We start from the raw sequence: 11,222 nt of genomic DNA, 5'->3' as shown, positions 1-11,222 counted from the left end.
TCAAGGGTTCATGCTACTCAGTATTTTCATTAATAACTTTAGTGAAGAAGTAGAGAATGTCAATTAAATGCCAACCTAGGAAAATTACAAGTGATCTGTAGGGAAGAATTTAAATGTTAAATTAACTTGATGAACTGGAAAAAAAAAAAAAAAAATCAAATGCAGTTCAGTAAAACCACATCCAAATGAAATTATAAAATAGGCATCCAACTGATTGAACTTGTCCCTAAACTTGACTTTTTAATCCAGGAGGAAATATCAAGAGGCATCCCAAATGGGATAGTTACGTGTTTAGTCTATTCCAGTTTCCATTAACTGATTATTTGATAGAATAAAAAATACACTAGTAAGCTAAATTGTGCTTTTACACTATCATCGGAACAGTATGTACAATTTGGCCAACTGTTACTTCCAAATGACAACAAGCTCTTGAGAATGGTAGGATTACCATTCAAAATTACACTGAAAAATTGTTGAAATAATTAAAAATCAATAAAATTGGGAAATGTAAAGCAAAGTAGTTGCACATAAGAAGGAAAAATCAATTGCAGGGAAAAAAACTTAAGGAATAACTGCCCAAAACAATATGGCAGAAGAATTATATTAAATGACAAAATAAATATTAGTCACTAGTGCAGTACGAAAAAAGGCAAATATTTTGAGCTTTGTGAACAGAATATCAAAAGGACGATAATCTCATTTTACTGACACTGAGGAGCTGAAATATTTTGATCATCTTTAAGAAAGATATAAAGATGCGAAAAACTGAATAAAATCCAGGCAACACATGCTAAGGAATATTACTGTGAGGAAAGAGTGAAAGAATTTAGTTTGTTTGGCTTAGCAAAGACAAGAAGGAGGTGAGTCATGATAGCAATCTCTTCACATGGAAAATTATTCTGTAATCTAGACTCCAATCTTGTTCACAAAGTTTGGAGTAAGAAGTAATCAGCTTATTTTATTAGAAGTATAGACAACTTATTAAGAACTTTCTTGGCGGATAGCTGGCATTGGAGCAGAACATTTAGCTGTGTTGTGGAAAGAACGTCCTTGGCAATTTTTAAAAGCAGGTAGTTTAGACATACTGGTCCTGCCTCAGAGCACGGGTATGAACTTGATGACTTTAGATTTCACTTTTCAACCTTAATTTTTGTATAATTCACATGGAAACAGATACCCCCTAGATAGGAGTAATCATTATTTAACAATCCCACCAGTTAACCTATTAGATTAGTGTTTTACTTTTTGTTGGAATTGCTACTGGAATTAACTTCTATTTTTGCAGTTTTATTTCCAGCACTTAGCAAATCCAGGAGCTCCTGTTTGGCCTTCACAAAGGGACAGTACACACAGGTTTCAGTTACACATATGTTTTGTTTGTGTTTAAGATTTTCACAAGCTTTCACTTATGCATTCAGGACCCACTTCTGATTTTGTTTGCAATATTTTAATATCTGAATAATGGAACTACCATAAGAATATCAGATGTTGCATTTGGTGGCCCTGAGGAAAAAATGTGAACACAAACACTGAGATGTTTGGCAGTTTTGTGAATTCAGCCTGCTTAATTGTGATATTTGTGTACCGTTCCAAAAGTTTATGACAATATCTGTGGTTCAGCAAAGTGCTTCTGATTAGAGTTTTAAGAATGTTTTCAGTACTTTCATTTATTTTGAAACAATTTTTTATTTCATGTGTTGTCACTGCATTGTTGAACTTCAAAAGTATATTTTATTTCGAAGACAAAGCAGTGATTGCAACTTACAGATGACACAATCTGAAACTTACTGACAGATATTTTTATCTGTAAATTTTACCATTTAGAAGTTGAACTTTAAAAAACTTTGTAGAATGACTATCCTAGAATTTAATTTGCTACTTACTAGTGTGTCAAGATTTTGCCATTAACTGAAATAGAAATAAGCATACGTCATTGCAGTTGGAATAAAGAATATTCAACTGTCATAGCTGCAAAACTACAACTGATCCTGTTGAATGCTACCTTCCTTTATGACGCTCAAAGAAGTTCAGGGCCCCATTAAACATACCAAGTTGCTAAAACATCATTCATGCATATATGTAACTAATAGAATGTCCATAATAATGAGTAAAGGTTAAGGAAGGTGAAAGAATTACAGTACTATGTGAGTTCATAACAAAATCAAACCTTGCATTTCAATGAGAAATATTATTTAGCAAGTGGCAAACTAGGATGATTAAGTCAGCCTGCGAACAAGGATAACATTTACCTGTCTTCTTCCTTTAGGTCATATTAGTTTAACCAAGTAAGACTTTTCCTTTTGGTATTGTCTTTTCCAGCACCGTGTGGGATCTTCCCCACCACACTGCTTCCTCTGAATTGCATAATTGACCAGAAAGGGTGCCCAGGCTGGCAAGTGGAAAAAGCCTGAACTACATACAGTTATCCACTTCTGTAACTCATTTCTCCCTCATTTTCTCTCCTTTTCTGTCCTTTTCTTTTCTTTGCTGATTCTCTTTTCTCTTCTCTTCAACATGGAAGACAATGAGTTACTGTAGTTTTTTCTCAAACAAGACTTAACCTAGAGGCAATTTAAGTGCTGAATAATGCCGTAATTCTTAGCAGGTGTTTAAATTCCATCCTGAGACTAACTGCCATATGTGCTTAATTTTATGCCATGAATTTAAATCAATGAAAAATTCAGGGTATTAAAGTTAATATGTGTGTAGTGTCTTATTCATAATATGAGTGAAATCAAGAGGTTCAGGGATTAGATATGCCCGTTTGTAAAAAATGGGGTTGTAGTTATTACACAGTAACAGAGTCACTGCTCAATTAATGACTTAACTGATGTTTCTGTATTCCGTATCCATCTTAGCTTCAGACAGCTATTTACAGGTATAACTGTTACTGTGAAATACTTGACTGGAGCCAAAGATAAATTAGGTGGAGATAAACTGCCAACAGTTCCTTTTTTAAATGAAACTCGTCCTTACGGACATGGAAGTCAATAAAAATAAGGGATGCTGGAGTTTTCCTTCTGAAGAAAAGTTTCACTCTCTTCTTTTGCAGTGCTTAATTTCAGTAGTAGTCACAATAAAAGTGTTAAATTTTTTAAACACAGACAAGTGGAAAATGTAGCTGGATTTACCTCACAATAGATTTCCATGTATGTATAGGACATGTTTGGTTTGTGCTAAAGTCAGATGATGTGTATGTAACAAAGAAACGAATGTAAGTAAAGGCTGGCATTAGGAAAAAGCTTGTTCCATTTGTCAATCAACAAGCTGCTAAAGAAAGCCTGTATTTTATTATGTTTGCTAAAACAAAATCTTAAAGAGACCTGTCACATTTTCTGTCACAGGTCTTTCCAACTTGTATTTTTGCCTCTAATGCATTGAATAATTTTCTTTGTCAGTTCTCTCACCTTCAGAAAAATCTGCAGACATGTTTCTCACAAATTTAGCATGATTTAACTGAATGAATGTTTTTCTTGACAATAGTAGGGGAGGTTTGTTATGTCTTTGTAAAAGTTAAATCCTGAAGAAGGTAGACCTATAATCCTGCTTTTACATAAATTCTGAAGTTGAGCTAACCTAAACCTCCCATGTGTTGCAAATGAAACTTAAGACCTATTATTGTTACAAATTTGCATGAAATACATCTTGCATTCTGACAGAGGCAGTACAGGGTTCCCTATTTTCACTTCTAAATGCAAATTTGTTTGAATAAAAAAAAATTGTAGAGTTATCTGGAATATACTTCTCTGCCTATGAAAAGTGTGGAACAAACCATTTTTGTGAGTATGTCCAGTTTTAAGTTTTGCTTAGGGGAAAAAAAATCATTATTTTTTTGCAGATGAAAAATGAATTATTTTCATTTCAATTGCATGCTGGATTGGTAGCTTCTCTGTAGCTCTGTTGGATAGACTGGCAGAAGATTAATACATTTGAGGTATTGATATAATGTATTCAATAATGCATAATGTATTTGATAGACTTTTCAAAATATTGTTACTGTGGTCTTTCTGTTCAAGATCCAAAGACTGTCATTGTTTTTCTGGGATCCATAGAAAGTCAGTCTATGATTTAGTATTCTCATCCTCAAGTTTTTTTAAAGAAAATGGGATGGTTTGTTTTGTAGGATTTACATTTGCCACATCACACCTAGTAAAAATTTACGTAGAAAGCTTGCAAAAAAACCCCCCCCAACCCCCCCCCCCCAAAAATCCCTCCTGTTTAACTGCCTTGGGTGTAACATAAAATGACCTAAAGGAAGATGACAGGTAAATGTTGTCCTTGTTCACAGGCTCACAAGCTGGCTTAATCATCCTAGTTTGCCCTGTGTTAAATAATACTTCCCCTCATTGAAATGCATGGTTTGATAGATATAACTCTTTGGAGACTGTGGTCTGTATTTGGCTGAAGCTAAATAATCCATAATAATAGGTACAAGAAGCAAGGAGCACTTCTTCAACAGCATTTTTTCCATGCTGTGGGACCCTTCTGCATTTAGGACAGGCATATTAGAAATACATTTTCTGTGCAGAGGTAGTGATGGAGCAGAGCTTCATTTTTTCCTGGAGGCACAGTATCGGCCGTACTCCTCACTGAGAATGCTACAATTACCTCAGCAGCCCCTGGGATGCTGTAGTACTGCGGGGATAGTTGTAGTTTGGGCTACAAGAACAACAGATTAGGGGTGACTTCTCAAGATTTATCACTTATAGTTGGTTCACACTTTCATGCTTTATTTCCAGTCTTTGAGAGTTGAAAGACTGTCATTTTAAGAAAACACAAAGCTGAGAGCCCGATTTAATCCCAACAGCAAAGGCCACAAGCACAGGTCTGTACTCTCAAAGACTTAGTCAGAGCCAGCAGCTGGCCAGAAAGCTTTAATTTAGTATGTGCATTTACTGATCCGTAGTTGAAAACTCATTCATTTCTGTGAGTGGTCGACTGCACTGTGAGACTGACATATTGTTTGGTTTTTTTCTTTCGTCAAAAGGATACAAGTCTTCTCACTACTTAGAACAACATTACATTTTGACATAGTGTCACAAGCATGTATGATGCCTGCATAAGGAGCTCTTAAAGAGAGAAGCCTGGCTTCTTAAGTGTTGCATGGCATGTATATCTTGTTGGCAGGTCAATGTTTGTTTGGAAATAAATCCTTCTGATACTGTGTTTAATTCTGACTTATTTCTCCATATCCGGTGAATCCATTTAGATGCCTTCACTAAAGGACTTAGATCGGATACCTGACAATTTTATTTCATTAGCTTTTGATGCTGGTACTGTGCTTTTAAAAGGAAGCATTCCAAAAGAAAAATGAGTTCACCAAAAAGACTTGCCATTCTGCCAAGGTGTTGAACTACTTCTGTCTGCTGAAGAATGCCAAACGTCAAATTGGCAGAGTATCTTGGGGCTCTTGTTGTTGAAGGTGAAGGGGGAAATTTTTAGTCCAAAATATGTTTCATAATTGTAAAGTATGTAGTATGTTTTAAAAGTATTTGAAAATGCGGATCCAACACAAATCTCAATGTATATCTGGTTTTTATGAGCTCCATTGATACTATTAGATCAGCTGATTAATTTCATACTTATTTTCCTAGCTTTGTATTGACAAATCCAACCATTCAGAATTAAGATCCATAATCTGGACAATGGTTTACAAATAATGTGTGGTTTTAACTGCATTGCAGGGAAGGTACATACTAATTTCTGTCTGACGTGCACTTCAGGCATCTTTTCAGTTCTCTGAGAAGAAACTAATGGAAAGCTGAGATTCTTGTGAATGCAGGAGCTGGAAATGGAAGAAAAAATATTTTGAAACTTGAGATTAAATCCTGAAATCTTAACAGCATTGCTGTCCTGGCTCTGCTTTGCTGCTCTTTGTCAGTCCTGACTCAGAGAAAAAATACTTGCCTTCTTCATATGCATTTCATTCTTTTCTGTCGGTTAAGGCAGCTACAAGTTTGGCGATCACACCCACTGATGCTGGTGGTACTCATTATGCAAGTATCTTTTCAGTAGGAGTTAGGAGACAGTCAGTGAAATGCCATCAGATGACAGAAACCTTGCATGTGGCTTCTTTCTCCCTAAAACTACTGAAAATCAGAGGAGTCTCCAGAAAAGTTAGCTCCTGGAGTACAGCTCCTGTTTGTGAGAGTAGAACAAGACCAATGTCTGGCATGGCTACCACACACATTATAGCTCTGCCATCATGATCAGCAATACTACTGCAGACTCAGCTACAGAGGTGTTCAGGCCAAATGTTGTCTCCAGTTTCACAGTCCAACTTTGAAGTGGCTCCACTGATTAAGCTGTTCTGCAACTCCTAACGGTTCCTCAACCTGCATCTGATAAAATTTATCTGGAAAGTGTTTTAAAATCTTCTCTCAACAACCAACTCTAAACTTAGTCACCAAGCTTAAAATGTTGCTCTAACTTCTATAAATTTGGTGGTTTGAAACTAACTTGGAGAAGACAACAAGACTTTTGTTATGAACAGGGCAAGTGTCTTTATATGTGGTTTATAGTTCATATATTTGTTTTTAAGTCAGGACAGTGTGAACTCTTAAAAATAAACAAAGAAGAGAGCAAAATTCCACCCTTAAAAATCAGCCTTAAAATGGTAAACACTGGTAAACAAAGCTGAGAATAATCAGTAGGGAAAATAATTTGTGGTTTAAAGAAAAATAAACTCCTGGTCCTACCAGTAAACACCTGTTCAATTTTATGCATGCTTGGTCTACTGATTGCTAGGGGGTTACAGTTCCAAAGCAGGACTGGACTAGTTGAAGCACAAGTTCAAGAATACTTCAGCAGAAGGGTGGTCTGCAGGACAAAATAAAAGCTTCTAGAGCTAGAAACAGATTTGAACAGAAAGAAGGGTATTTGAACTATTTTGCTTATATCCAAGCATCAGCAATATCAAGCTTGTGTTTATTAAGTATGGCTTATATAGCTTTTCATACTGAAATAATTTTAAACTAAACATAAAAACTGGCAACCTGAGAATGTCACCTGAGTGTAAAGGCTAAGTAGGAACACGGTGGCATGCACTCACAGGAACTGTGTTGGCAGGAAATAGTCAATTAAAAAAAAAAAGGAATCAGCTGGCCAAGTGTTTTCTTAGGAAAAAGTTGGCAGGAAAACGCCCTTGTATAAAAAACCCGGTACAAATAAGGTGGAAAAGCTTACTGTAGTGCTTCCTTTTTTTTCCACCCTTGAGAAAGAGAACAGTTATCAACATTTTGACTTGCTTCAAAAACAGGCAGTCTGGCTGGCAGCTGTAGGTAGCCCTGCTGTGAAAACATTTCTGTGGCCGATACTAACTAATACTTTATGGTAACGGTTACCATCTGGCAAGAAGCACTCTACAAAAGGTTAACACAGTAACTCTTTTATTGCTGACGTGTTTCAATTATTTTAAACACTTCTTGCTGAAACAAATACATAAAGCAAGCACATTTTCTATAAGATACAAAATAAACAGATGAATAGAGATGATACAAATAAAAGAAACATAGCCATATTGCAAAGCCATCTTGTACAGCCTATCAATAAAGAACAACAAATAGTGTAAAACTGTTGCAGGACAAGTAGTTTATTATAAGAAAAGTGATGTCAGTAGTCTTACATCTAGATGTCTCCATTTTTATTTACTATTTTGCTAAAATCAGGTGTTCAGTATTATTTCCGTTTGTTCCTCCATTGTTGGGTACTCTGTACAGTTTATCATCTTGCCTGGGACCTCTGTGTAGTACTTCAGTGGACTTCTGGTTTGACAACCAATGTCAATATTCCTTTAGAATCTCAGGTTTCATTTATCACTTGCTCTAATTCTTCTCCCCAACTGATAAACTTACTGGGGTGTAAACTTATTCAGGTATATTTTTTATTCATATAGTTTTTTTAAGCCAACTGAATTCTCCCAGAAAGGAGAACATGCCCTCGTCTATAATTATAAACTGTATCCAGAGGTCATCATCTTCTGAAGTAGAATTTTCTTCTTTTGGTTTATTCATGTTCCAGGCAGATTCTTTTGCCTACATGAAGAATATAATCTAACATAACTTCCAATTACTACTTTTACAAGGCCCTAGAATGTATCAGCATCCACTTTATTATGACCATTTACTGAAAAACATTTTGCTATTTTCCCTTGAGGAACAAATTCTTTTTTTGCTAATGAAAAATGTCTCTTCCATCTGTTTTATGATTAACCCTTGACCGAATTCTTCCCAGCACTAGAAATACAGAAACCAGATCATAGTACAGTCTTGCAGCTTCACAACCACCTGATGTGCCATATCACAAGTACACAGCTTAGATGTAAATGTAATTTATATTGGCAAGCATTCTACCAGAAGAATTGATGGTAACTAATGTAGCAGCCACTGGAAGTTCGTGTTATTTTTTCATCAGATATTCTTTATTTTCCCTTAAAACATGTCCAAGCATAGTAGGACAAAGTGGGTAAAATTAATTTCATAAATTTAGTAAATAAATTAAATTAATTTCATAGCTGACATATTTTCCAAATGTACTTTCTAAGAATATTTTTAAATGTCTTCTACTGTCGTACTCGTTAAGGGTCAGCTAGATGTCTTACCAAGGGGATGTACCATGTTGTAAGCACAGTAGATGTGTAGGGTTTACAGACTTTTTGAGTTGTGGGAGTTGTTTGTTATGTTTTCTGTAATAGAAGTATCTGACATAAAAAATACTAACAGATTTACTCACAGAATTTCAGGCTGTGCCCCGTAACTTAAATTTCCTTCTTGGCTAGTAAAAGAAACATTTTTGTACTCTTGATGCTTATTGCTGGTGGTGTAGGGGTTAAACTTGTGAGATGCAGGAGCTTAAGCTGTAGGTTCAAGTTCTGCTTCCTCTGGCCTGGGAGATAACTTGTGTGTGGTGAGGAAATGGGGCATCCGATACATCTTCTGCGGTCCAATTTCATTGGAGATACTCAACTTCTTTCCAAGCGCAGAACACTGTCTGCATCCCCTCAAGGGGGATTTAGTCTGTAACTTTGCTACAGGCTTCAGAAACAAACACGAGCTATGTTACCCCCAAGCACACTGTCCCCAGTTCCCTCCTTCAGGCAGCAGTCAATCAATCTGCAGCTGCTGTGCCACTGAGAGGGATGAGCTTTCTCCACATCAGCCTGCCTGTGCCCCCATAGCCCCTCACTGGAGTCACAGCCTTGAAGCCTCTCTTTCCATGCTGCTGTGACAGAGGAAGGATGAAGAACATCACCCCTCTACAGGCCGTTCTCCCTGCTGAGTTGCAGCCTGCAGTAGAAAGGACTCAAATAATTTTGCATCCTTTTCTTAAGTCACTGTGTAGGCTATAATACTGGTTTGAAAGGTGACCCTAGTGACTAGTAGACCTGAGCTAAAAATCCTGTTTCTTGATGCAGACATGTGCATGAGTGCCCATGTCCAGGCACCTAATCCTATTTTACAAGAAAAATGGAAAAATTATGTGATACTCCTGCTACCCTGAGGAAAAAACGTTGTGAACATGTTATAATCCCTTGAATTGAGGTGAGCCTGTCCCAGAAACTTTAGCACAGTTCCAAAAGAAGTGTCATCCTAGGTAACAGTGGTTTCTTTCCAAGACATTTGTTCCTCTGAGTACAGTTGCTATTTGTAAGTGATTCAGACTAATGTCTCAAAGTCTGGAGGAACCTTCAGTCCGGACGCAGGGCAACTGCGTTAACCTTGCTTTATCCTTGGTCGTCTGGGGCAAGGCAGCTCTTGTACTCATTGGTATCACTGAGTTTTGGGCCTAAGTGTCACAGGGATGATGCTATTCTTTATGAGGTGGGAACATGTCATGCAGTGGATATTCTGGTATTGGGTGTAGTAGTTTTTAATTCTTCTTCCTTAATATATCCCTGATGCTATACTCACTGTAAATTAGAATAAATTAGAGGAAATCGATTTGTGATTTAAAGCAGCTGAGGTCTCCCTCAGTGGCAAAGCTCCTGTTCACTTCAGAGAGAGCAGGATCATGTCTCCTTTCAGAGACATGCAGTGTATTTCAGTAAGTACACATTACATAACTTGTCCCACATTTCTTTCTCTTTTTAGTATCCCAGTGTTACGAAAATTATGTTCCCATTAATCATTATAGCTGCTCATCTTTTCCTGTGAAAATAAATTACCTTCTGCTGCCCTTCCTGCACAGGAACATACTTAAATCAAAACAAGTATATATACGTGATTGGTTCAGGGAAGGGAGTGTCAGCTAATGGGGGCTTTGCTACTGCAGAAGTATGAAACCAGGATTTGTCTCTGTACTCAGTGGATTGCAATGCTGTGTGGTAGTGTCACTTGCCAAATAAGATTTCCCCTTTAGCACATGCATAGCTTCTTTGAATGTCAATGGAAACTGTGTGCATTCATTGCAGGGAGACCTGCGGTTGAGTCTTAAATGTAATATTGAATCCTATAGCCTATTGTGTCATATCTACATCTGAAAACACTTCGGCTGGAAAAGCAGTACTCTCTTGAAAGCACCTATACAACTGGGAAAAACCAGCAGGCTTCTAAATTCCTGTTTAAGATTGTCACCGACTTTATTGAGACTGTTTTTAGAAAGCATTTAAAATCTAGATGTCTAGTATTACATATGCAGCACCATATTCAGGCTACAAAACAGGGGGCTGGTTTTAAGACTTGATGGGTATTTATGCATTTTACTGTTTCCAGGTCTCAGCGCTTCTGAAAAGTAAGTCATTTTTATTTACATGCTTTGAACATGGATTTAGTGACTTTACTTATCCAACACTGTAAATATAGAGGCTAGGTTATTTTTAGACTTAACAATGTGATACTGGCAAAAGGGCTTTTGAAACAGAGATTACTGGTTACAAAACCACAAACTTGGACCAGTAACTGGCTATTTCTTTTTATTCAGGACATTAATTGGGAAGACTGAGACAGCAAGTTAAAGGCTGATTGCAGATGATCCTCAGGGAACAGATCCTATATCTAGAGGTCAGTCTTCTCCAATGAAGAGGTCTGAGGAAAATTCACCCTCAGGACAGGTTGAATTTTCTTTTAAAGTATATGTAAGAAATGAATTCAAGATTAGTTGTACATGGAAAATTAGTTCTTATTTGGCCTCTGAAGAGAGATGAATTTACATTGGTGTTGTGGAAGAGCACATGTTATATTTTGGAAAATAAATATACAATACAAAAAAGACCAGAAGTTTTAGGG

Source organism: Haliaeetus leucocephalus, unplaced genomic scaffold (assembly GCF_000737465.1).
Source record: "Haliaeetus leucocephalus isolate CR32 unplaced genomic scaffold, Haliaeetus_leucocephalus-4.0 Scaffold484, whole genome shotgun sequence".
NCBI classification, from domain to species: domain Eukaryota; kingdom Metazoa; phylum Chordata; class Aves; order Accipitriformes; family Accipitridae; genus Haliaeetus; species Haliaeetus leucocephalus.
Note: the sequence above shows the minus strand (reverse complement) of the source record.